The sequence below is a fragment of the Triturus cristatus genome, chromosome 8 (assembly GCF_964204655.1).
Source record: "Triturus cristatus chromosome 8, aTriCri1.1, whole genome shotgun sequence".
Classification (NCBI taxonomy): Eukaryota; Metazoa; Chordata; class Amphibia; order Caudata; family Salamandridae; genus Triturus; species Triturus cristatus.
This window is the reverse complement of record NC_140591.1, coordinates 81303986-81331610: the sequence shown is the minus strand read 5'-3', so window position 1 is coordinate 81331610 and position 27625 is coordinate 81303986. Positions and strand designations below refer to the sequence as shown.

The 27625-nt window shown below is 48.7% G+C and overlaps 1 protein-coding gene across 1 annotated transcript in view; it reads left to right on the top strand.

Annotated features, from left to right (window-relative positions):
- Positions 1–4994: 4994 nt before the first annotated feature.
- Positions 4995–27625, top strand: part of CFAP91 (cilia and flagella associated protein 91) — a 587002-nt gene continuing 564371 nt past the window's right edge. Inside the window, exon 1 of the mRNA XM_085621057.1 lies at positions 4995–5210. The gene's annotated coding sequence lies outside the window, so the exon portion shown is untranslated. The remainder of the gene's footprint in view (positions 5211–27625) is intronic.

Genomic DNA, 27625 nt, shown 5'->3' with positions numbered 1-27625 from the left:
TATTCACATATTGCACAGATAGGCACCATGAGAAGAGAAGAGCAAGGCACAAAATGTAGAGCATGGCTATGTGAAGCTGCACAGGCAAGGGCAAAACAGCAGTGAACAACAACGCCAGTGGCTAGAGCTAAGTGCAGAGTATGTCCATGAGAAGCTGACCAGGCAAGGGCAAAACAGCAGGAAACAACAAGGCCAGTGGCCAGGGCTAAGTGCAGAGTATGTTCATGAGAAGCTGCACAGGCAAGGGCAAAACAGCAGTGAACAACAAGGCCAGTGGCCAGGGCAAAGTGCAGAGTATGTCCATGAGAGGCTGCACAGGCAAGGGAAAAACAGCAAGGCCAGTGGCCAGTCCAGGGTGCAGAGTATATCCATGAGAAGCTGCACAGGCAAGAGCAAAACAGCAGTGAACAACAAGGCCAGTGGCCAGGGCTAAGTGCAGAGTGTGTCCATGAGAAGCTGCACAGGCAAGGACAAAACAGCAGTGAACAACAAGGCCAGTGGCCAGGGCTAAGTGCAGAGTATGCCCATGAGAAGCTGCACAGGCAAGGGCAAAACAGCAGTGAACAACAAGGCCAGTGGCCAGGGCTAAGTGCAGAGTATGCCCATGAGAAGCTGCACAGGCAACGGCAAAACAGCAGTGAACAACAAGGCCAGTGGCCAGGGCTAAGTGCAGAGTATGTACATGAGAAGCTGCACAGGGAATACTTGAACACAGCAAAAAGAAACAAGGCCAGTGGCAAAAACGAAGTGCAGAGTATGTCCCGGTGAGGCTGCACAGGGAATGTGTGCGACTGTACCTTTCCATATTCAGCAACACAGTCAGGGGGTAACAATGTGCAGTACAGGCCCACCTGTGTGAGTGACAGGTGTGTGAGGGTGACTACCACTCAGACTTGGCTGTCAGGCGGACTGGGAGCTGGCTGTGTCTCGGGGACTGTCGGGGCACTTGAACGGGGAGAGAGTGGACCAGCTGAGGTAGAGCTATCACTGGCTTGGTAAGCCAGAGGGCTCCTTCGACCAGGTGGTGTAGTGGCACGTGAAGGCGGTCTCATGCAGACGGGAGACACGGTGTGGCTGGGAGATTGTGGAGGGGTGCCTTTCCACTTCTTGGGGATCCTAAATGGCTTGCCTGACTTTGGATCAATGGGAAGTGGTGTGGACACAACAGGAACACTCACCACCAAAGCTGCATCAGGGACAGACGCTGGCACCCCCTCTGGTGATGTGCTGGATCCTGCGGAACGCTTTGCCTGGCTTCGCCTCTGCCCCCCCTTTACCTGTTTACTAGATGTCACCCCTACAGTGCCCTCCTTCCCCTGCTTCACTGGGCTTGGAATGGAGTCGAGGTGGTGGGTGAATCTGCCTTGGAGCCCTTCCTAGGTGTACCCTTGGCATGCACCACCTCCTCGATGGGCACAGAAACTGTATGCTTCCCTTTGCGATATGCTTTAGGGACAGGAGAGTCCTTGGATGGGGATGCCTCTGAGGCATGTGTGCCTGAGGTCTGCTGCTTTGCTTTTTGTCCCCTGATGTCGCTTGATGGGCTTTTCTCTCTGGGCTCTGGGGTGGCTTTGGTCTTCTGTGGGGAAGGTATCTTGGCCCGGGACCGCTTGGGTAGCTGCTGCTGTGTGCTTCGTGTGCTGTATCGTGACTTTGATGTATGTGGACCATGGTCACTGTCGTCAGACGTGGACAATGCCAAGGGGGTGGACAAAGGGACCGGAGCTGGACTGTGAGTATGTGCCTGTTGAAGGGCTGACATCACTGTGGAGGACAAAGCCTGGACAGTCCGGTGCAGCCCACCCACGTCTGAATGTATGCCCTCCATGAAAGCAACCACCTGTGCCAATTTTTTGTTGTGGTCTATGAAGGCATTGAGGAGAGCTGTCTGACCTACACACAGCTGGGGCAAAAGGTCCACAGACTCAGCACTGATGGCAGTAGGGGGGACAGGGGAAGCGGTGCCAGGGGTTAAGGACACTCTTCCCCTCTTACTTAGGCGGACACAGGCAGCACCAGATGAAGTGGCTGGGAGGGTGGGCACTGGCCGCTGTTTGGTGGAAGATGATGCAGAGTTCCCGTTCCCTGTGCCCGCTGTAGGAGAGTAGGATCTGCCTCACATGGGTACCCCCACTTTTTGCTGGTGTTTCACAGTTTTTCGACCTTAGTCTGGCTGTGGCCCTGCTAATCAGGACCACAGCCTAGCTGCTTCCTCTCTAAAATGGTTTGCATGTACATTAGGTACATATCTAATTGGATTCTGGAGTGCCTTATAAGCTCCTAGTATATGGTATACTATGTACCTAGGCCATAGGTACCTCAGAGGCCTCCCAGGGGCTGAAGCATGTATTATGCCACCCCTGGGAAGCACTCCAAAATGGCACCATAGGTCTGCTACTGCAGCCTGGGTAAGGGTGTGCTTGCACCCCTTATCGTGGTATAGGCTACCTATATCCACATATACATACAGACACATATAATCCTATAAACCACTCCTATGGCAGGCCTTGACAATCCTGAAGGCAGAGTGCTTGGTTTTATGTGAGAGGGTGCCCAAGCATGAGCTAAGCCCCTCTGCAGCTTTCGGAAATACTTCCTTATGGCTGTTCTGTGATACTTCTTAAGTGCATTATAACCTTGCGGTAAATGCTAACTTTGGGATGGCTGCATCAAAACATGTCGTGTTTGGTGTCAAACGCTTTGGAATACTACCCACTCCCCGCCAATTCTGGCGGCGGGGGTAGCATTCCACCCTTCTAGAGGGAGAGACATGTTCACACTGGCTAAACCCGGTAGGACTTTCCTGAGCCCTGGCATCACAAAATGGATGCCTCTGCCACAGACACGGGTCTGGCCTCCTGCTGCTGACCGAAACTCCGGCAGGGGAGGCCTGGACAATAGGTTTCCTGTCGCACCTCCCCAGACAGGCAGATGTGTATTGGGGCTGGGCGGGAGCACTCTCTGGTGCTTTGAAGTCCTGCACTGGGGGCACAGTTGGTGTCCCTGTGCATAGTCCAGTTCAAACCGGTTGCAGGGGCTACCTGCCCCTGCTCTGGCGCAAAACTGGACAAAGGAAATGGGTGTAACCACCCCTCTTTCCAAGCCCACCCATAGGTGGGGCCTTAGAGTTAGTCCATACCCTAAACTTACTATAAGTATAGGAATCCAGTCCCTAGGACTTTAGATTACCCTGGACGAAACTCTGCAACATATATCCTGGACCTTCGACGTTCTACTTTAACTAGAAGACTGCAGAAATCTCCCTTGGCAGGCACCAAAGAAGCAACTGACCGGTCTGCATCGCTGAATCTCCTGCCGGACGCCGAAGTCTTTGCATCACCAGAGGTGGATTTCTAGACTTCCACAAGGCTACCCTGAGTCCACAGCAAAGCTGAGGCCCATGGCTATCGAGGGTGACGTGGAACCGTGACCCCTGGACACCGTGAACTTTTGCAGCAACACTATCTTCCTGGTCCTCCTCGAAGTTGTGCTTTGGACTCTGAGTAGCCCCAGCCTTGAGTACCTCCTGCACCAAAGATTGCTGGCCTCCACTCCACGAGTGACCCGCGGGCCAGCTTCAAGTGCGACTGCTCGAGGCTCCTTCGCGATCACTAGTCCGTTGGCTAGCCGGTCCCCGCGAAGGCTACTCCTTTTCTAATTGGGCTTACCTGGTTGCTCCAGACATGCCCTGACTTACCCTTGCTGAGTGAGTCCCTCAGACCTTGCTGGTCTGCACCGCAGTCCTTTCTCTGAATTCCAGTGACTTGCCGTTGCCAACGCTTGTTGGGTCCATTCTGGTCGCCGACACCGCAGCTCTCGACAGACTTTGTGGGACAGCTCGAATCCGGCTCGTGGACTTCATCGACGCCTCCTGGACCTCGTGGCTGAAGAGTCAAGACACCCATCAACTCACCTGAAGCACCCGACATCTGTGGGCATTGGTCCATCCTGCCCTTGGTCACTGGCTAGTGACCCAGACTCTGTCCCCTCTGCTTTCAGGTTCCTTCCATCCCAGATCCAGGCTTGGATCTCTTCGGACACTTTCTTCACGGCAGCAGCAGTTCTTTGCAAGCTTCCATTGAAATCGACGACGCGACCTGACACCAAAAGACACCTATGCACCCGGCTTCCCTGGGTTAGGTAACTCAAGTACTCTGGTGCTCCCGTGGGTGCTAGCCCTAGAACTTCTAAGTCCAAAAGGGTTTGGTCCTGACTCGATTAGAAGTGTCCCATATCTTTAAATTTCCAACCGCGACATTGCCCATAGAAGATAACGGGAACCCGTGGTTGTGTTTACACACTACATGCAGTCCCCGTGGGTCCCCTGTGTCACTACCTTGGGTGGTTCCTTGGGGTCCCAGCGATTCTACAGGCTCTAGGCCTTGTGTCTAGTTCAGTCGTGGTTCTTATACCACTTTTTAGGTCTCGCTGAGCCCAGCGCATGCGCTGGCTCGAAGAGACATTTTGTAAGTGGGATTTTCAAAGTGCTGATGGCTGGCCTAACGCTTGAGTTCACGCGATCGTGCACGCGCACAGCCGGCCGCCAGCAGCACTTTGAAAACTTGTGCTTCATCGCGCCCTTATTTAACTTACTTCGCTCTATTGTAAATCGCTCGCACACCTCTGGGTAAAGTTCGCGTTATATAAAAATGCATAAATAAATAAAATACCTATGACACGCTTGCTACGACAATGTGTGTATTTTACCCCCTTTCCCTTGCACTAATTTTTCCCTCCTTTCCTTTACTTCAAATGGCTCCTCGTTCGTTTTATGCTTCATTATTTGTGATTCTGGCTTTCTTTAAAACGGAAGCCATCAGGTCTTCATTTACAGAAGCAAAGCATGCTGTGTCAGTCACTCAATCGGGGAAGTTGAACACTGCTTGCACAGTAGCCAAGTGCTCTCAGCCAATCAGAGACAAGGTACAAAAGAAGACAAAACAACTAGACCGTGCTTCAAAAACAGCAGTTAGTCTTTCTTCAGTTTTCATGGCGTTGACACCGGCTTCACTGACTGTCATGGCGGCCCCCATGCAGTGTTGCTGCTGTGCTGGGATGTTACTGTGGCTTTCGCAGAGAGGAGGTAGCACCTTCACCCCTCGATACAGAGGAGTGAAGCGTGTCTCTGTATTAACAAGTCGGGCCAGAGGCTCGCAGAGCGAGACTAGAACCACACGAGAAGTGACTTCGCAGGTTGACTTGAGGGACAGGTAAGAAATAAGCGATGCAACACTCTTGGAATCGAAATATGCTTTGCTGGCAATGGCAACCCGTATTGGTAAATGCATTCGGTTTTGCCTATGTGATAAACATTTTTTTGGGCAGGTTTTAAGTTCGTGAGGAGATGTGCAATATAATAATCTCAGTAAAAGTGTTATGAATTGTTTTTTGGGAAAGGCAATATATTGTGCAGTATCTGCTGGTTATCTAGATAAAGCGGCCCTGGACCTTGGGGTGATGTTGTGCAGGGCATGTTTAGCCACTGTCTGGAGTATAAAGGGAATTGGACGGCGATGTGAAGTGGTGAATTCCGCCGCACCACATTGAGAGTATTCTTCAACATAATAGCATTTCAACATTCTTTGGCAAGTAAAATAAATGCTAGTGAGGACATATTAATTTTAAATATATTGCATGTGTTGAGTGGTGGGAGTTAAACAATGACTGCAATTAAAATAGCATGCGAAAAAACAAATGGTGAAAGCTACGAAAATAAAGCTGGACATGGCTTATAAAATACTGATGTGCTTTGAACAAACAGATCTCCTTTGCCTGCCTGCAGCTGCAGGGCTTTTAAATCACAGAGTCAAAAAACAGCAAATTAAGTGAACTAGTAAATACCTACATTCCAAAGTTGGGCATCACAACTGGGCAATTCCATTGATAGAGATGTGGAAGTTGATGTTTGGTATTTTCCACCGTCTCTTATCAATGCAAAGAAAATGTGAGTGAGAGTAGCAGTGAAGAACAGAATAATGATTTTTTTTTTTACCTGACTAATCCTGAGAAGTGGAATGTGATTATTTGATATGAATTGTAATAGACACCACTTAATGTTACTTCAGACGTGTTCACTCAGTGATGTAATATATACAAAAGGTATCGGTCCTCAAGGAGCTGCTTTTGCATGCCTACAGTGTCTCAAATACATGCACTGAGGGCACAGAAATATACCAACCCATGATGCACTTTTGAGCAGTTGCAATCTGCATTAAAATATGACTTTGTTCCTGATTGTGTGTGGATGTGTCCCTGTTTATGAATGTGAGTTTATTTTCCTGTGTTCGTTCCCCGTTTGTGTCTACGTGTTCTTGTGTCCATTCCTGTGTGTCTGTCCTTGTGTGTGCTTATTTATACGTTCCACTACCCCCTGCTTGCTTCCTTGTTTTTGTGTGTGCCAGTTTCTGTGTCTGTGTGCATTCTTGTGCTTCTGTTTGTGTGATGACGTGAACTTTCTTTTGCTCTGCGTGTGTCTCATATGTGTTGTTGCATTTTTCATCAGAAACTTGGCAAAATTCACAGGGTCCGTTCCTTTAAACCTTTTCCACACACAAATCTGGGAAAATTGCAAAATGTGCTCTCAGGATCCCTAGCCACAAAGTCAGAATCTGCAGAGGTTTCGGTACAGAGATATACTCTGCGGCTGCACAGTATTAACTACATGTTTGAAATTCTGCCAGTAGTGACACTGAGTGCACGAGAAGTGCCGGTTCCCAGCGGCACTTTTGCTGGTATTCACCTATATGTGCTATGTCTTTCCCACTCTCCCGCGCAGTATTGAGTTCACTCCAATCACAAGTGGGGCAGGAACAAATCTCACACCTATTGAAAGTAGGTCTGAGAAAAATAAGTCTTACCATGTAAATTGTGTTCTATTTAAGAAAAAAAGGAGATTTAACTTAAGGCTACACTATAGATTTTCCTTGATGACGTTTCACGATAGCAGTGTTGTGGACTATGTGCATCTAACAGGCAGTCTGTGACAATCACACATTTACTGGGCGTGTGCATGGGGATTCTGGATAGAGTGTAAGGAGGGGGACATCTGCATAAGTTGCAAATGTATGACTAGGTCTGCGGAGGCTTCAGACAGTGCTGCGTTGTTCAAGTTATCACGACTGATACCCCTCCTATATGACTCCCGGTGGCTCACACCCGCAGAAAGGAAACCATCAGACTAGAGACGAACGAGTGTAACAAAAAAACAAGCATTGGCATAGCCAATGGGTCCCGCCTTTGCGACCTTATAAGTGTTTAGCCATGCAACAGTTGATGTTGTTGCACCAAGTATATTGTGCTGCATAACTAAATACTTATAAGGTCCCAAAAGCGAGACCTATTGGCTATGCCAATGCTTGTTTGGTATATGGTTTGGTACGCCCCTAGGGCCCAAACCTGTATTTGTGCTATTACAGATGATTGCTATCTTGTAACTTAAGTACTTCGAACTCCAGTCTCATAAAGAGACTAGAGGGGGGTGTGTTAACCTAAATACATATATTTTAAATATATACCTGGTGTGGTTGTCCTTTCATTTGATCTTTCAAGAGATTATAGACTGGTAAAACAAGCTGCTTTACATTCCTTCAAGACTTAGCCTGAAGGCTGCTCTCCATAGCTACCACTAGGATAGCTTTCAATAAAGGTTGTCTTTAACCTATCACCATAAGGGGTTGTTTGGACTGATACAAGGTGCCCACTAGAACTAGTGGACAGCATATATCAGGCCACCTTCTCACATTGGTGTGCAGCGTGTGAGATTCCAGCTTGCTATTGTTTTACCAGATAATCTAAATTGAATTGATCAACTGAAAATCACTAAAGGTACCTGAGGTACATATAATATCAAGTTTAGCTACAGTAAGTTCTACTAAATGTAGTGTTGTGTTTTAAGGGGTAGCCCACCCTTTCTACAACTCAAGAGAGTTTAGTAGGCCACACTAGTGTAGGTAGTGCAATACACCACACCACATTAGTAATGTCTAACCAGCCAGGAACCAGGGGGTCCCTACCAGGAACCAGTGAGCTCCTTCCCTATAAATATGAGGATCTATTCTTTGCTCAGCTAAGGGCCATATGTTCCATTAGGAAGCTGAAAACAGGCAAAAGTCCATCCACCCAGCATCTCATTAAGATAGTGAAACTGGATGATATCACAGGACCTCTTGGGCCTGATGATGTAGACAGTGTGGGTGGGGCAGCACCTGAGGATGGGTCTAGGGGTGGAAACTCCCCTGACCTTAACTCTAATGCTGACGAGGACACGGTCCGATACCTAGGGATATGGGTCGATAGGTCCGAGGCAGGGTTTTATCGGAGCAATATGGGGAGGATAATCCGTGGGTTGCAGGGTAGTATTACCTTTTGGAACTCTCTTAACCTCTCCCTGATGGGTAAGATTGCACTCATAAAGATGGTAGTCCTGCCCCGATGTCTCTATACCATGCAAGGCTCCTTCTTTGAAATTCCGCACCGGGTATTCCGGTAACTCGATTCACTGCTGGTCCAACTATTATGGAATGGGAAGCGATGCACGGTTAGTTTAGAAGTCCTGAAATGTAGTTGGTGTGAAGGGGTTTGGAGATCCCAGACTTGGAACTTTACTACTTTGCATCGCAATTGCAACATGCCATAGCCTGGTTGGACGCGGATCCCTCTTGGGAGAGGTCCCTGCTGGCAGGTACGTACGGGGACCGACAGCTCGGGGCATTGTTGTGGCGGGCCGGGGGGCTTACGGCACCCGGTCCGCCTCTGGTGCGGCTTGGGGCTGCAATTTGGAATCGAGTGGTTCGTAAAATCATTCAGGACAGACCTTTTGCCCCGGAGGCGGACCTCTGGCAGCTGCCGCCCTTTGCTCAGATTGACCAGGTAATGTCGACAGAGGCATGGCAGACGGGGGGCTGCCTGATGTTGTCAGACCTCTACCCAGACGGTAAATTTATCACTTTTCAGGAGGCAGTGACTGCCTTTGAGTTGGGGGCAGGGCAGTTTCTGCAATATGCAAAAATAGCGGCAACGGCACGACAATTATGGCCTACATTTCCGGAGGCCCCGGGGCACACCCAAACCCTGGTCACTATGATTGCCATGGCGGTGGTTTATATAAATGGCTCCCTTGAGCTTTGAGCTGACGAGCTCCTGGATGACGCACCTGCGTGCCTGTGCGGGCACTGAGGCCCTTGATGGTTGTTTGGCGGCCCTCTCTTCCACCCCTAACTATTTTCTCTACTGAGGAGGGAAGTTATCCCGAAACCCGAGCCATGTCTCGGGCGATATTTTGAAACCCGGGACATGTATCGGGTCTAGAGATTATTCGTCTAACAAGTAATTACTTGCACCCACTGGGGTGAACCACTCAAAAACTTCATGTACCAGCTTCCCATGGGGCAACCCGGAGGAGGAGCTAGCGGTGTGCGCTCCATTGCGGTGGTTTATATAAATGGCTCCCTTGAGCTTTGAGCTGACGAGCTCCTGGACGACGCACCTGCGTGCCTGTGCGGGCACTGAGGCCCTTGACGGTTGTTTGGCGGCCCTCTCTTCCACCCCTAACTATTTTCTCTACTGAGGAGGGAAGTTATCCCGAAACCCGAGCCATGTCTCGGGCGATATTTTGAAACCCGGGACATGTATCGGGTCTAAGATTATTCGTCTAACAAGTAATTACTTGCACCCACTGGGGTGAACCACTCAAAAACTTCATGTACCAGCTTCCCATGGGGCAACCCGGAGGAGGAGCTAGCGGTGTGCGCTCCATTGCGGTGGTTTATATAAATGGATCCCTTGAGCTTTGAGCTGACGAGCTCCTGGACGACGCACCTGCGTGCCTGTGCGGGCTCTGAGGCCCTTGACGGTTGTTTGGCGGCCCTCTCTTCCACCCCTAACTATTTTCTCTACTGAGGAGGGAAGTTATCCGAAACCCGAGCCATGTCTCGGGCGATATTTTGAAACCCGGGACATGTATCGGGTCTAGAGATTATTCGTCTAACAAGTAATTACTTGCACCCACTGGGGTGAACCACTCAAAAACTTCATGTACCAGCTTCCCATGGGGCAACCCTGAGGAGGAGCTAGCGGTGTGCGCTCCATTGCGGTGGTTTATATAAATGGCTCCCTTGAGCTTTGAGCTGACGAGCTCCTGGACGAAGCACCTGCGTGCCTGTGCGGGCAATGAGGCCCTTGACGGTTGTTTGGCGGCCCTCTCTTCCACCCCTAACTATTTTCTCTACTGAGGAGGGAAGTTATCCGAAACCCGAGCCATGTCTCGGGCGATATTTTGAAACCCGGGACATGTATCGGGTCTAGAGATTATTCGTCTAACAAGTAATTACTTGCACCCACTGGGGTGAACCACTCAAAAACTTCATGTAACAGCTTCCCATGGGGCAACCCGGAGGAGGAGCTAGCGGTGTGCGCTCCATTGCGGTGGTTTATATAAATGGCTCCCTTGAGCTGACGAGCTGACGAGCTCCTGGACGACGCACCTGCGTGCCTGTGCGGGCACTGAGGCCCTTGACGGTTGTTTGGCGGCCCTCTCTTCCACCCCTAACTATTTTCTCTACTGAGGAGGGAAGTTATCCCGAAACCCGAGCCATGTCTCGGGCGATATTTTGAAACCCGGGACTTGGATCGGGTCTAGAGATTATTCGTCTAACAAGTAATTACTTGCACCCACTGGGGTGAACCACTCAAAAACTTCATGTACCAGCTTCCCATGGGGCAACCCGGAGGAGGAGCTAGCGGTGTGCGCTCCATTGCGGTGGTTTATATAAATGGCTCCCTTGAGCTTTGAGCTGACGAGCTCCTGGACGACGCACCTGCGTGCCTGTGCGGGCACTGAGGCCCTTGACGGTTGTTTGGCGGCCCTCTCTTCCACCCCTAACTATTTTCTCTACTGAGGAGGGAAGTTATCCCGAAACCCGAGCCATGTCTCGGGCGATATTTTGAAACCCGGGACATGTATCGGGTCTAGAGATTATTCGTCTAACAAGTAATTACTTGCACCCACTGGGGTGAACCACTCAAAAACTTCATGTACCAGCTTCCCATGGGGCAACCCGGAGGAGGAGCTAGCGGTGTGCGCTCCATTGCGATGGTTTATATAAATGGCTCCCTTGAGCTTTGAGCTGACGAGCTCCTGGACGAAGCACCTGCGTGCCTGTGCGGGCAATGAGGCCCTTGACGGTTGTTTGGCGGCCCTCTCTTCCACCCCTAACTATTTTCTCTACTGAGGAGGGAAGTTATCCCGAAACCCGAGCCATGTCTCGGGCGATATTTTGAAACCCGGGACATGTATCGGGTCTAGAGATTATTCGTCTAACAAGTAATTACTTGCACCCACTGGGGTGAACCACTCAAAAACTTCATGTACCAGCTTCCCATGGGGCAACCCGGAGGAGGAGCTAGCGGTGTGCGCTCCATTGCGGTGGTTTATATAAATGGCTCCCTTGAGCTTTGAGCTGACGAGCTCCTGGACGACGCACCTGCATGCCTGTGCGGGCACTGAGGCCCTTGACGGTTGTTTGCCGGCCCTCTCTTCCACCCCTAACTATTTTCTCTACTGAGGAGGGAAGTTATCCCGAAACCCGAGCCATGTCTCGGGCGACATTTTGAAACCCGGGACATGTATCGGGTCTAGAGATTATTTGTCTAACAAGTAATTACTTGCACCCACTGGGGTGAACCACTCAAAAACTTCATGTACCAGCTTCCCATGGGGCAACCCGGAGGAGGAGCTAGCGGTGTGCGCTCCATTGCGGTGGTTTATATAAATGGCTCCCTTGAGCTTTGAGCTGACGAGCTTCTGGACGACGCACCTGCGTGCCTGTGCGGGCACTGAGGCCCTTGACGGTTGTTTGGCGGCCCTCTCTTCCACCCCTAACTATTTTCTCTACTGAGGAGGGAAGTTATCCCGAAACCCGAGCCATGTCTCGGGCGATATTTTGAAACGCGGGACTTGTATCGGGTCTAGAGATTATTCGTCTAACAAGTAATTACTTGCACCCACTGGGGTGAACCACTCAAAAACTTCATGTACCAGCTTCCCATGGGGCAACCCGGAGAAGGAGCTAGCGGTGTGCGCTCCATTGCGGTGGTTTATATAAATGGCTCCCTTGAGCTTTGAGCTGACGAGCTCCTGGACGACGCACCTGCGTGCCTGTGCGGGCACTGAGGCCCTTGACGGTTGTTTGGCGGCCCTCTCTTCCACCCCTAACTATTTTCTCTACTGAGGAGGGAAGTTATCCCGAAACCCGAGCCATGTCTCGGGCGATATTTTGAAACACGGGACATGTATCGGGTCTAGAGATTATTCGTCTAACAAGTAATTACTTGCACCCACTGGGGTGAACCACTCAAAAACTTCATGTACCAGCTTCCCATGGGGCAACCCGGAGGAGGAGCTAGCGGTGTGCGCTCCATTGCGATGGTTTATATAAATGGCTCCCTTGAGCTTTGAGCTGACGAGCTCCTGGACGACGCACCTGCGTGCCTGTGCGGGCACTGAGGCCCTTGACGGTTGTTTGGCGGCCCTCTCTTCCACCCCTAACTATTTTCTCTACTGAGGAGGGAAGTTATCCCGAAACCCGAGCCATGTCTCGGGCGATATTTTGAAACCCGGGACATGTATCGGGTCTAGAGATTATTCGTCTAACAAGTAATTACTTGCACCCACTGGGGTGAACCACTCAAAAACTTCATGTACCAGCTTTCGATGGGGCAACCCGGAGGAGGAGCTAGCAGTGTGCGCTCCATTGCGGTGGTTTATATAAATGGCTCCCTTGAGCTTTGAGCTGACGAGCTCCTGGACGACGCACCTGCGTGCCTGTGCGGGCACTGAGGCCCTTGACGGTTGTTTGGCGGCCCTCTCTTCCACCCCTAACTATTTTCTCTACTGAGGAGGGAAGTTATCCCGAAACCCGAGCCATGTCTCGGGCGATATTTTGAAACCCGGAACATGTATCGGCTCTAGAGATTATTCGTCCAACAAGTAATTACTTGCACCCACTGGGGTGAACCACTCAAAAACTTCATGTACCAGCTTCCCATGGGGCAACCCGGAGGAGGAGCTAGCGGTGTGCGCTCCATTGCGGTGGTTTATATAAATGGCTCCCTTGAGCTTTGAGCTGACGAGCTCCTGGACGACGCACCTGCGTGCCTGTGCGGGCACTGAGGCCCTTGACGGTTGTTTGGTGGCCCTCTCTTCCACCCCTAACTATTTTCTCTACTGAGGAGGGAAGTTATCCCGAAACCCGAGTCATGTCTCGGGCGATATTTTGAAACCCGGGACATGTATCGGGTCCAGAGATTATTCGTCTTACAAGTAATTACTTGCACCCACTGGGGTGAACCACTCAAAAACTTCATGTACCAGCTTCCCATGGGGCAACCCGGCGGAGGAGCTAGCGGTGTGCGCTCCATTGCGGTGGTTTATATAAAGGGCGAAAATGTGTTACTCACCTCTATAGGGCGTTAAGGGACGATAAAAAGAACGGACCCCTAAATATAGAAGAAAAATACCAGCAGGTGTGTCCACAGTAGGTTATGTCGCGAGACTGGGAAAAGTTACACGAGAGTGTGCGGAAGGTGTCAGTGAGCAATCGCTTTAAGCAAATCCAGTACAACATAATACATATGACGTACCTCTCCCCTAGAAGGTTGCACGCCATTGATGGCTCCAGAGACCCCCAATGCCCCAGATTTTGCTATGATCCGGCAGATTTTCTGCATATGGTTTAGACGTGCCCATCGATCCAGACGTATTGGGGGGCGGTTCTTGGTGATCTGACCCTGATAACCGGATGGACTATTGCATTGGATCCCCGCGCGTGTCTACTAGGCTTGATTCCGCGGGACCCGAAACGCAAGATAAGCAGGCGGTTCCTGATCCTGGGGCTAGTTATAGCTAAGAGGCGTATAGCAATTCACTGGTTAACACAGCAAGGACCGCTATTGGCAAAATGGAGGTCAGATTTACGGGAGTGGGCCCTAGCCGAGGAGGGGCACATACGGAGCACCAGGAGGGATGCCAAACTGCCTGAGGTGTTACTGGCATGGGGAGCAATGATGCAGGAGATAGCGGGACCGGCCTCCCAAGTCACCATATCCAGTGCAGCTGAGATGTCCTTCGTAGAGGGGGGGACCCCAGGACAGGGGAGGGAGACAGAAGGTGGCCCCACATGAGTACTTCGATATATGGATGTCGAGTTACTTTGACCCGGCAGAGGGGGGGGAGGGCACGAAGGGGGGATGTTGGGATGGGGGGAGGGGATGGGAAGCGGGGGGGGAATTTCCTACAGTTGGATTTGATAATGCATATAAAACGAGGCACCGGAAGATAATGTTGAAGATAATGGACTTTCCACGGTGGTGAATGTAGATTTGTTGGTTTGGAGGTGAGCTGCCGGGTTGGAGAAAACCTAATAACGAAATTAATAAAAAAAATACCACACATGAAATGGGCAGGAGCAATGGCGGTGCTACGGACACTGCAACAAACCGAAAACATAAATGTTACACTTGCTGGACTAGGTCACTGGTAACTCACAGCTATTTGTCTCACTGCTTAATATTTCTGTGCTTCTTTGTTGAATCAGTCGGTATTGATATGTTATGATGTATAATAATGACTGCGGAAGTTGTAATATTAAGAAAACCAATAAAATATGTTTAAAAGAAAATAACTCTAATGCTGACGAGACTGGTGACAATGATCAGACTCTGGTGAACATAGACCTCCAGGATGAGGATGAGGAGGATGACAATAATGCCACTTCTTTTATTCCTCCAGGTAGGCCTGACAACAGGGCTAGTATGGATAGATCTCTGTCAAGGGGATCTATCCAGTCTAACTCCTCTATAGGGACCTCTGTCTCTTCTCACAGAGGGAGGGAAACCTCCCAGGAGAGGAGAGAGAGACTGCTGAAGTATGAGCAAGACAAGTTCAACCTCAGAAAGCAGCAGATGGACTTAGATAGGGAAGCCCTGGAGCTCTACAGAACTAGTAAAAAGGAGGGACTAGAGTCCCTTGGTGGCAGCAATTTCCCTAGAGATAGGGAGAGGTCTTATGACCATAGAAATCTAAGTAAGATTGTCCCTCCCTACCAGAGTGGGGATGACATCCACAAATGGATAACTGCCTTGAAGAGGGCCTGTAAAGTACAGAAGGTCCCTCAAGGTCAGTGGGCAGCAATCTTATGGCTCTCCTTTGCAGACAAAGGTAGAGACAAGCTCCTCACTGTAAGAGAAGAGGATGCTGATGACTACAAAGTCTTGAAAAGTGCACTGATAGATGGGTTTGGCCTAACCACTGAACAATACAGGTTGAAGTTCAGAGACACCCAAAAGGCACAAAAACAGGACTGGGTTGACTTTGTTGACTGTGCTGCTAAGGCTCTGGAAGGTTGGTTATTGGGCAGTAAAGTGTGTGACATCAAAGGATTGTACAATCTGATAATGAGGGAGCAGCTTCTTAATAACTGTCAAAATCAGCTGTTGCACCAGTACCTGGTAGACTCGGATGTGACCTCTCCCCAAGAATTGGGAAAGAAGGTAGACAAATGGGTCAGAACCAGGGTGAGGGAGAAGATACAGAACCAAGGTGGTGACCCAAAGAAGCAAGATTCCCAAAACTCTGACCAGGGTGGGGACAAGGGTAAAGACCAGAAGTCTTCTCAAGGGCCCCAAAAATCTTCTTCAGGTGGGGATTCACAGTCAGGAAAGGGTAAAGGCCAAAAGAAACCTTGGTGCAAAATCTGTAAACAGATAACCAAATAAAATACTCCAGCCTCCACCAATGCCCCTAAGGCACCTGCTCCCCTTAGTACAGTTACAATTGGTGGTGGGAATACACAGAATAAGGGTGTAGTAGGGTTGACCCTGGCTTCTGAGATAGACTCTGGCCCAGTCAGAGTACCAACTCAGGCTGTGCTTGTCAGCGATGGGGGCATGGATATGTCCCCCTTTGTGGGTCCCAGTAACGTGGGCAAATACAGACAGCAGCCTTTAATTAATGGAGTAGAAGCTTGGGCATTCAGGGAGACAGGAGCAAGTGTCACCATGAAGACAAAAGATCTTGTGGATCCTGGGCAGATTATACTTGGTGAAATGTACCAAGTGACCAATGCTAGCAATGTCAGAACAGACCATTCTCTGGCAGTTGTTAACTTCTCCTGGGGAGGGGTAACTGGCCTTAGGAAGGTTGTGGTAAGTGCAGACCTACCAGTACAGTGCTTGCTTGGCAATGATCTAGAGGCTTCAGCTTGGGCTGAAGTGGAGCTCAGGACACATGCAGAAATGTTAGGGATCCCTGCACATGTCTTTGCTGTGACCAGGTCACAGGCTAAAATGTCTAAAACTGGACAGGCCCTGGATTCTGGAATAATGGACCAGGTGCTTAACAAGAAGAGGAGCAGTAGGGTTAAGGCAGAGCCTCCCCACCTGTCTCAGGATACTGATCAGTCTCCTCAAGGAGATGATCTTGAGCCTGAAGAAGGAACTGTCCCAGAGGAGCTTGAACCTGATCAGGTTGAGTTCTTGGGGACAGGGGGCCCTTCCAGGTCTGATCTGAGCCAGGAGCAGAAAACCTGCCCCTCTCTTGAAACCCTCAGACAGCAAGCTGCTGATGAGGCTGCTGGGAATGCTAGTGGCACCCATAAAGTTTATTGGGATGATGGACTCCTATATTCAGAGAGTAGAGACCCCAAACCTGGTGCATCCAGGAGGTTGGTTATACCTCCGAGGTTTAGGGGTTTCCCAGTGACACTAGCCCATGATATTCCCCTAGCAGGACACTTAGGCCAGAACAAGACTTGGGACAGAATTGTTCCTCACTTTCACTGGCCCCACATGTCTGAAGACACAAAGGAGTTTTGTCGCTCCTGTGTAACCTGCCAAGCCAGTGGCAAAGCAGGTGGCACTACAAAGGCCCCCCTGATACCACTACCTGTGGTGGGGGTGCCCTTTGAAAGGGTAGGGATTGACATTGTTGGTCCCATGGATCCGCAAACAGCATCTGGGCACAGATTTATACTGGTGGTAGTGGATCATGCCACCAGGTATCCAGAAGCAATTCCCCTAAGGACCACTACAGCACCTGTAGTGGCAAGGGCTCTCTTGAGTGTGTTCTCAAGAGTAGGCTTTCCTAAGGAGGTAGTATCTGACAGGGTGCAAACTTCATGTCTAGTTACTTGACTGCTATGTGGAAGGAGTGTGGAGTGAACTACAAATTCACCACACCCTATCACCCACAATGCAATGGTTTAGTTGAGAGATTCAACAAAACCTTAAAGGGCATGATTAAAGGACTCCCAGAGAAGCTTAGGCGAAAATGGGACCTGCTCTTGCCCTGCCTTTTATTTGCATACAGGGAGGTGCCTCAAAAGGGGGTTGGCTACAGCCCATTTGAACTTTTGTTTGGTCACCCTGTCAGGGGTCCATTGTGTTTGGTGAAGGAAGGATGGGAGTTAACTCTCAAGCCCCCAAAGTAAGACATAGTGGACTATGTACTTGGTCTCTGCTCCAGGATGGCTGAGTACATGAAAAAGGCAAACAAAAACCTTGAGGCTAGCCAGGAACTGCAAAAAGCCTGGCATGACCAAAAGGCTGTACTGACTTTACCAGCCAGGACAGAAAGTGTGGGTGTTGGAGCCTGTGGCCCCAGCAGCTCTCCAGGACAAATGGAGTGGACCCCACACTATTGTTGAACAGAAGGGAGAGGTTGCTTATTTGGTAGACCTAGGAACTCCCAGGAGTCCCCACAGGGTTCTCCATGTCAACAGGCTAAAGCCATATGTGAACAGGGCTGACATGGGCTTGCTCATGGCTACTGATGAGGGACAGGAGGAAGAGAATGACCCACTCCCTGACCTCCTCTCACAGAACCCTGATGATGGGTCAGTTGATAGTGTAGCCTTGGCAGGCAGCCTCACTGCCCAGCAACAAACTGATTGCAGACAGGTGCTCAATCAGTTCAGACACATGTTCTCACGGACTCCAAGTCAGACTACCTGGTGCACTCATGAATTGGACACTGGAGACAGTCTGCCTATTAAAAATAAGATTTATAGGCAACCTGACCATGTCAGGGACTGTATCAGGACAGAAGTCCAGAAAATGTTGGATTTAGGTGTTATTGACCCCTCAGATAGCCCTTGGGCTAGTCCAGTGGTCCTTGTGCCAAAACCTCACACCAGTGGTGGAAAAAGAGAGATGAGGTTTTGTGTGGACTACAGGGGTCTCAATGCAGTCACTAGGACTGATGCCCATCCAATACCAAGGGCAGATGAGCTTATAGATACTTTGGCCTCAGCCAAGTACCTTAGCACATTTGACTTGACAGCTGGCTACTGGCAGATCAGCCTAGCTGATGATGCAAAGCCAAAGACAGCATTTTCAACCCCTAGTGGGCACTATCAATTTGTGGTAATGCCCTTTGGTCTGAAAAATGCCCCTGCCACTTTCCAAAGGTTAGTGAATACAGTTCTCACAGGTCTGGAAGCCTTTAGTGCAGCATATCTAGATGATATTGCTGTCTTTAGCTCCACCTGGGAGGATCACCTGGTCCACCTAAGGAATGTTGTGGAGGCCCTGCAAAAAGCAGGCCTAACTATCAAGGCTACTAAGTGCCAGATAGGGCAGAGTCAGGTTGTGTACCTGGGCCACCTTGTAGGTGGAGGCCAGGTTCAACCATTGCAGAGCAAATTCCAGACCATAAGGGACTGGGTTGCTCCAACTACCCAGACTCAGGTGAGAGCCTTCTTAGGCCTGACTGGGTACTATAGGAGATTTGTCAAAGGGTATGGATCAATAGTGACACCCTTGAATGACTTAACCTCTAAAAAGATGCCCAAAAAGGTTCAGTGGACAGGTAGCTGTCAAAAGGCATTTGATGACCTGAAGTAGGCCATTTGCACTGCTCCCATTCTGCAGTGTCCTGACTACTCCAAGAAGTTCATTGTTCAAACAGATGCATCTGAATTGGGGGTATGGGCTGTACTGTCACAATTGAATGAAGAAGGTCAGGATCAGCCAGTAGCTTTCATAAGCAGAAGGCTGACCCCTAGAGAGAAACGTTGGTCAGCCATTGAGAGGGAGGCCTTTGCTGTGGTTTGGGCTCTGAAGAAGTTGAGGCCATACTTGTTTGGTACTCACTTCCTTGTTCAGACAGACCATAAGCCCCTCTTATGGCTAAAACAAATGAAGGGTGAAAACCCCAAACTGCTTAGGTGGTCCATTTCCCTACAGGGGATGGACTTTACAGTGGAACATAGACCTGGGAGTAACCATGCCAATGCAGATGGTATTTTCACTTAGAACATGAAGACTCAACTGGTCAAGGTTAGTTTAATGTCCCTGCATTTGGGGGGGGGGGGGCGATGTAGGACAGTAGGATCTGCTTCACATGGGTACCCCCACTTTTTGCTGGTGTTTCACTGTTTTTCTACCTTACTCTGCCTGTGGCCCTGCTAATCAGGACCACAGCCTAGCTGCTTACTCTCTAAAATGGTTTGCATGTACATTAGGTACATATCTAATTGGATTCTGGAGTGCTTTATAAGCCCCTAGTATATGGTATACTATGTACCTAGGGCATAGGTACCTCAGAGGCCTACCAGGGGCTGAAGCATGTTTTATGACACCCCTGGGAAGCACTCCAAAATGGCACCACAGGTCTGCTACCGCAGCCTGGGTAAGGGTGTGCTTGCACCTCTTATCGTGGTATAGGCTACCTATATTCACATATATATACAGACACATATAAACCTAGAAGCCACTCCTATGGCAGGCCTTGACAATCCTGAAGGCAGAGTGCTTGGTTTTATGTGAGAGGGTGCCCAAGCATGAGCTGAGTCCCTCTTTAGCTTTCGGAAATACTTCCTTATGGCTGTTCTGTGATACAGCCATACCATATACTCTTAAGTGCATTATAATCTCGCGGTAAATGCTAACTTTGGGATGGCTGCATCAAAACATGTCGTGTTTGGTGTCAAACGCATTGGAATACTACCCCCCCCCCCCGCCAATTCTGGCGGCGGGGGTAGCATTCCACCCTTCTAGAGGGAGAGACATGTTCACACTGGCTAAACCTGGTAGGAATTTCCTGAGCCCTGGGGTCACAAAATGGATGCCTCTGCCTCCTGCTGCTGACCGAAACTCCGGCAGAGGAGGTCTGGACAATAGGTTTCCTGTCGCAGGGAGGTGTGTATTGGGGCTGGGTGGGAACACTCCCTGGTGCTTTGAAGTCCTGCACTAGGGGCACAATTGGTGTCCTTGTGCATAGTCCAGTTCAAACTGGTTGCAGGGGCTACCTGCCCCTGCTCTGGTGCGAAACTTGACAAAGGAAATGGGTGTAACCACCCCTCTTTCCAAGCCCACCCATAGGTGGGGCCTTAGAGTTAGTCCATCCCCTAAACTTACTATAAGTATAGGAATCCAGTCCCTAGGACTTTAGATTACCCTGGACGAAACTCTGCAACATATATCCTGGACCTTCGACGTTCTATTTTAACTAGAAGACTGAAGAAATCTCCCTTGGGGTCAAGGAGTGACTCCCCTGCTTGGCAGGCACCAAAGAAGCAACTGACCGGTCTGCATCGCTGAAGCTCCCGCCGGACGCTGAAGTCTTTGCATCACCAGAGGGGGATTTCCAGACTTCCACGAGGCTACCCTGAGTCCACAGCAAAGCTGAGGCCCGTGGCTATCGTGGATGACGTGGAACCGTGACCCCTGGACACCGTGAGCTTTTGCAGCAACACTATCTTCCTGGTCCTCCTCGAAGTTGTGCTTTGGGCTCCGAGTAGCCCCAGCCTTGAGCACCTCCTGCACCGAAGATTGTTGGCCTCCACTCCATGAGTGACCCTTGGGCCAGCTTCAAGTGCGACCGCTCGAGGCTCCTTCGCGATCACTAGCCCATTGGCTAGCAGGTCCCCACGAAGGCAACTCCTTTTCTAATTGGGCTTACCTGGTTGCTCCAGACGTGCCCTTACTTACCCTCACTGGGTGAGTTCCTCAGACCTTGCTGGTCTGCACCGCAGTCCTTTCTCTGAGTTACAATGACTTGCCGTTGCCAAGGCTTGTTGGGTCCATTCTGGTCGCCGACACTGCAGCACTCGACAAACTTTGTGGGTCAGCTCGAATCCGGCTTGTGGACTTCGTTGACGCCTCCTGGACCTCGTGGCTGAAGAGTCAAGACACCCATCAACTCACCTGAAGCACCCAACATCTGTGGGCATTGGTCCATCCTGTCCTTGGTCACTGGCTAGTGACCCAGACTCTGTCCCCTCTGCTTTCAGGTTCCTTCCATCCCAGATCCAGGCTTGGATCTCTTCGGACACTTCTCCTCTTCACGGCAGCAGCAGTTCTTTGCAGGCTTCCATTGAAATCGACGACGCAACCCAACACCAAAAGACACCTATGCACCCGGCTTCCCTGGGTGAGGTAAATTGAGTACTCCGGTGCTCCCGTGGGTGCTAGCCTTAGAACTTCTTAAGTCCAAAAGGGTTTGGTCCTGACTCGATTAGTGTCCCTAATCTTTAAATTTCCAACCGCGACATTGCCCATACAAGATAACGGGAACCCGCGGTTGCATACAGTCCCCTTGGGTCCCCTGTGTCACTATCTTGGGTGGTTTCTTGGGGTCCCAGCGATTCTACAGGCTCTAGGCCTTGTGTCTAGTTCAGTCGTGGTTCTTATACCACTTTTTTAGTATATGGTTTGGTACGCCCCTATTGCCCAAACGTGTATTTGTGCTATTACTGATGATTGCTATCTTGTAACTTAAGTACTTCGAACTCCAGTCTCATAAAGAGACTAGAGGGGTGTGTGTTAACCTAAATACACATATTATTGGTTTTCTTTTCATTTGATCATTCAAGAGATTATAGACTGGTAAAACAAGCTGCTTTACATTCCTTCAAGACTTAGCCTGAAGGCTGCTCTCCATAGCTACCACTAGGATAGCTTTCAATAAAGGTTGTCTTTAACCTATCACCATAAGGGGTTGTTTGGACTGATACAAGGTGACCACTAGAACTAGTGGACAGCATATATCAGGCCATCTTCTCACACCCACCAACATGGATGCATCTCCGCTGGCATCAGATGATGTGGTACTTTGCGTCACAGGCTGGGATTCCTCCAGCAGACTCCTGTCCCCCTCTGAGGCGCTGGTGATATCTGTGTCACTGGGCTCCTGTCCAGCTGTTGTGCTTGTTTCACCCCCAGTGGTGTCCGTCTCCTGTCCCTCCGTGACCACAGGAGATGCTGCATGAGAGAGAGAGATGTAGGGTCAGGTCAGTGGCAGCAACAGAACAAACATATGCAAGCAATGCATAACAAAAGATGACTAAATCTACATGTTGCACACCACCCTGTGCAATCACATTGTGCTAACTCACTATATTGGCTCAAACAGTGCGTGGGAACTGGAAATTCAGGCATAAGTGAGTCATGCGATGACCTCACAGCTCAACACCCTGCTAGTGGCTCCGTTCAACCAGACACACAACTAGCTCTGAGCACACCTAGGGACATGATGGGGGCACATTACTTGTTGCCACTGACAGATCTGGATGGAACAGGAGGGGCCAACACAGACACAGACTACAACATGACATTCCACAATGGCCATGAGCCCATGCCACCCACCATGTTGTACTTTGGGGCCCAAAGACTGGTGCACATTGTTGTCAGATGTCTAGGTCTCTCAAATCTGGGTTCATGCAATGGACGCATTGATGAATGCACAGTCAGATCAGGCACACTGCCGTTCCCTCCCATGGGATTCCCCAGACTACCCCAATGCAGAAGAAACCTGAAGAGCACGACTCAGAATGCAATGGGAATGCACAGCATTCAAATTACCTTTGTAAGTACAGGTAGGGCAAATGCGTAACACCGGCACACAGCCCAGCAGCCACTTACATGCCACTGCATCACACTACTAACATCACATAGGCCAGCGCTGGCACAGGCTCTGTACACATGCAGCCCCTCCCAGCCAAATTCACACTCCCGAATGCTCACCCCTGGCTTGCTGCTGATGCTCTTTCAAACGTGCATCCAGCTCAGGCTCTGTCACTGCCAAGATGCGGCCCATTAGTGGTGTCATGCTGCGCCGTGCCAAACGCCCAGTGCGAGGAAGCAGCCCCAAGGTCATCTCCGCCACGTTCTTTGCCAGCCAGCTGATGTCGCCCCACCTCTTGTGGCAGTGGGTGTGCCATCGGTTTGAGACCCCCAGAGCTCGCACCTTGGCTGCAATGGCCCTCCACACAGCCTTACGCTGGTGTACCTTGAGCTGCAGGCATGGGAGACAAGAGGGGGAAATGATCAGTGACACAGTATTATGTACCGACATCTATCAATATAGCAGCAAGATACAGACTCATCACAAATCCAACGATATGTCTAACAGAGACTAGAATACAACTCACATGGTACATCCGCATGGGAAAAGCTGATGTAAATACATGCAGGTGTTAGGGGGAACACAGTCCCTGCACATCTCACACACATGCAGGATGCCAGCACTGAAACCCCTATGTAGCCTGCCCACATCTCCAGTCCATTGTTGGGTTGAGCAACACATACATCACATGGTGAGCAGTCTATATATCGACTTTTTAATATCGAGGGACATAAATATCGAGTCAAAAATATCGAATGTCCAAAATATCGAAATAGCTAATATCGATGTGAAAAATATCGTTTTTTTTTTTTTACTTATATGTCGATGTAAGTAATATCGTTAGTAATAATATCGACATGTGAAAATATCGTCATTGTGTGTTTAGTAAATATTTTGAAGTTGTTTGTATAAATAGTTAAAATGTATATAATATGAGAAATATTTATATTGTTTTAGGGGCGGGATGTTGAGTTATAGGGGATAAGGGTGGGGAGTGTTTTAAAAAAGTTAATTTATTTTTTTAATATATTGTAAAATTTAATTAGTAAATTTTATTTAAAATGTGAAATGTATATTTAATTTTAGGAGCGGGATGTTGGTTTATAGGGGATAAGGGTGGGAAGTGTATTAAAAATGTTTATATATTGTTTAATTTAAAAAAAAAAAAAATTTAGAAATAGTAAATTAAATGTAGAATTTTAAAAATTATTTTAGGAGCGGGATGTTGGTTTATAGGGGATAAGGGTGGGAAGTGTTTTAAAAATGTTTATATATTTGTAAATTTTTAAAAATAAATATTTAGAAATTGTAAATTAAATTTAGAATTTAAAAAAAAAAATTAGGAGCTGGATGTTGGTTTATAGGGGATAAGGGTGGGAAGTGTTTTAAAAATGTTTATATATTTGTAAATTTTTAAAAATAAATATTTAGAAATTGTAAATTAAATTTAGAATTTAAAAAAAAAATTTAGGAGCGGGATGTTGGTTTATAGGGGATAAGGGTGGGAAGTGTATTAAAAATGTTTATATATTGTTTGAATTTTTTTTTAAATTATTTAGAAATTGTAAATTAAAATTAGAATTTTAAAAATAATTTTAGGAGCGGGATGTTGGTTTATAGGGGATAAGGGTGGGAAGTGTTTTAAAAATGTTTATATATTTGTAAATTTTTAAACTAAATTTTTAGAAATTGTAAATTAAATTTAGAATTATAAAAATAATTTTAGGAGCGGGATGTTGGTTTATAGGGGATAAGGGTGGGAAGTGTATTAAAAATGTTTATATATTTGAATTTTTTTAAAATTTATTTAGAAATTGTAAATTAAATTTAGAATTTTAGAAATAATTTTAGGAGCGGGATGTTGGTTTATAGGGGATAAGGGTGGGAAGTGTTTTAAAAATGTTTATATATTGTTTAATTTAAAAAAAAATGTAATTTAGAAATTGTAAATTAAATGTAGAATTTTAAATAAAATTTTAGGAACGGGATGTTGGTTTATAGGGGATAAGGGTGGGAAGTGTTTTAAAAATGTTTATATATTGTTTAACATTTTTTTAAATTTATTTAGAAATTGTAAATTAAATTTAGAATTTTAGAAAAATTGTTAGGAGCGGGATGTTGGTTTATAGGGGATAAGGGTGGGAAGTTTTTTAAAAATGTTTATATATTTGTTAATTTAAAAAAAAAAAATTTAGAAAATGTAAAATAAATTAAGAATTTTACTAATAATTTTAGGAGTGGGATGTTGGTTAATAGGGGATAAGGGTGGGAAGTGTTTTAAAAATGTTTATATATTTGTTAATTTTTAAAAAAAAAAATTTAGAAATTGTAACTTTAATTTAGAATGTTACAAATAATTTTAGGAGCGGAATGTTGGGTTATAGGGGATAAGGGTGGGAAGTTAATTTAAAATGTTTATATATTTTTTAATTAAAAAATAAAAATAGTTAGAAAATTTAAATATATTTTAGATTTTAACAAATCCCATAATTAAATATAGATTTCAGTCAGAATATTAAATTAATTAAGTTCACTGTCCAGCACTTATCTTATTGAATTATAGACTGGAGTAGGAATAGTAAATTAATTAAGTTCATTGTCCAGCACTTACTGTAATTTAATATAGTTTGGAGTGAGAATAGTAAATTAATTTTGTTCAGTGTCCAGCACTTATCTTAATTAAATATAGATTGGAGTGGGAATAGTAAATAAATTAAGTTAACTGTCCAGCATCTACTCTAATGTAATATAGGTTGGAGTGAGAATAGTAAATTAATTAAGTTCAGTGTCCAGCATTTATCTTAATTAAATATAGACTGGAGTGGGAATAGTAAATTAATTCAGTTCAGTGTCCAGCACATACTCTAATTAAATATATGTTGGAGTGAGAATACTTGGGTGCCGATCACGATCCGGTAAAAACCGGGTACGAACCGTCGGACGGAGCATATTCTCCGTCCGACGCGTACCCGGTCGTCAATTTCTACAAACAAGGAATTACGAATCGCACGGGTACACCATGACCGTACGATTCGTAAAAAAGTCCGACCGAACAAAAAAACACCTACCAATGCGATCCGGGAAAGTGCCGACCTGACGTCGGGACGCTCGCAGCCAGCCATTCACGACCCAGGAATCACGATTCGCACCGACGTCACCCCGCACGGTGAATATTTTGCGGCAGCCAAAAACTGCCGGGAAATCAGGACGACGCGAACAAGGACCACCAGTACGCGACGGACAGACGACGACGCGAACAAGGAGGACCAGTACGTGACGGACACACAGGACGACGCCACCAAGGAGGACCCGTACGCGACAGGACGACGCGATTGGAGTACCAGTACGCGACGGACAGACATGGACCCGAACCTACGAGTCATCCCTGCCCTCATAGCAGTCCACCTGCTCTACAGGCACCGACGCAGACGCCGCAGAAGGTCAGAATAACTAAGGGAGGGGGGAAAGTGGGGTGGGGTGGGGGTGGCACGACCAGGGCAGACCACAAAACAACCACATAAGTCACACATGGCCTGGACATACCTGACTCCCATGCCCTTGTCACCACGAGGGGGTGGGGGTGTGTCCTGATAAGCCAGCGACCGCCACAACGGAAGTCCGTCACCACGCAAACCGGCAACACAACCAGACAGGTACGTCCCGTACCCACGCCTCAAGAGCGTGGGTACGAGTCGTACCACGCCCACACACACGTCACCCCAACAATGGCGGGACGGATCGTACCCACGTGGCAAAGGCCTGGGTACGGCCCGCACAAGCATCACATAGCGTGGGGACGGATATGTACGGACCCTACCCCCACCCGCGTATGCATGGAGCGTACCCCCACCCCAACAGTGTAAGTACGACTCGAACCCTCACCCGCGGACGTACGGACCGTACCCCCCATGCCAACAGTGGAAGTACGACCCGTACCCCCACCCGCGTATGCATGGAGCGTACCCCCCATGCCAACAGTGTAAGTACGACCCGTACCCTCACCTGCGTATGCATGGAGCGTAACCCCCATGCCAACAGTGTAAGTACGACCCGTACCCCCACCCGCGTATGCATGGAGCGTGCCCCCACCCCATCAGTGTAAGTACGACTCGAACCCTCACCCGCGGACGTACGGACCATACCCCCACCCCCACCAGTGTAAGTACGAGCCGTACCCCCACCCGCGTATGCAAGGAGCGTACCCCCCACCCCAACAGTGTAAGTACGACTCGAACCCTCACCCGCGGACGTACGGACCGTACCCCCACCCCCACCAGTGTAAGTACGACCCGTACCCCCACCCGCGTATGCAAGGAGCGTACCCCCCACCCCAACAGTGTAAGTACGACTCGAACCCTCACCCGCGGACGTACGGACCGTACCCCCACCCCCACCAGTGTAAGTACGACCCGTACCCCCACCCGCGTATGCAAGGAGCGTACCCCCCACCCCAACAGTGTAAGTACGACTCGAACCCTCACCCGCGGACGTACGGACCGTACCCCCACCCCCACCAGTGTAAGTACGACCCGTACCCCCACCCGCGTATGCATGGAGCGTACCCCCCATGCCAACAGTGTAAGTACGACCCGTACCCCCACCCGCGTATGCATGGAGCGTGCCCCCCACCCCATCAGTGTAAGTACGACTCGAACCCTCACCCGCGGACGTACGGACCATACCCCCACCCCCACCAGTGTAAGTACGAGCCGTACCCCCACCCGC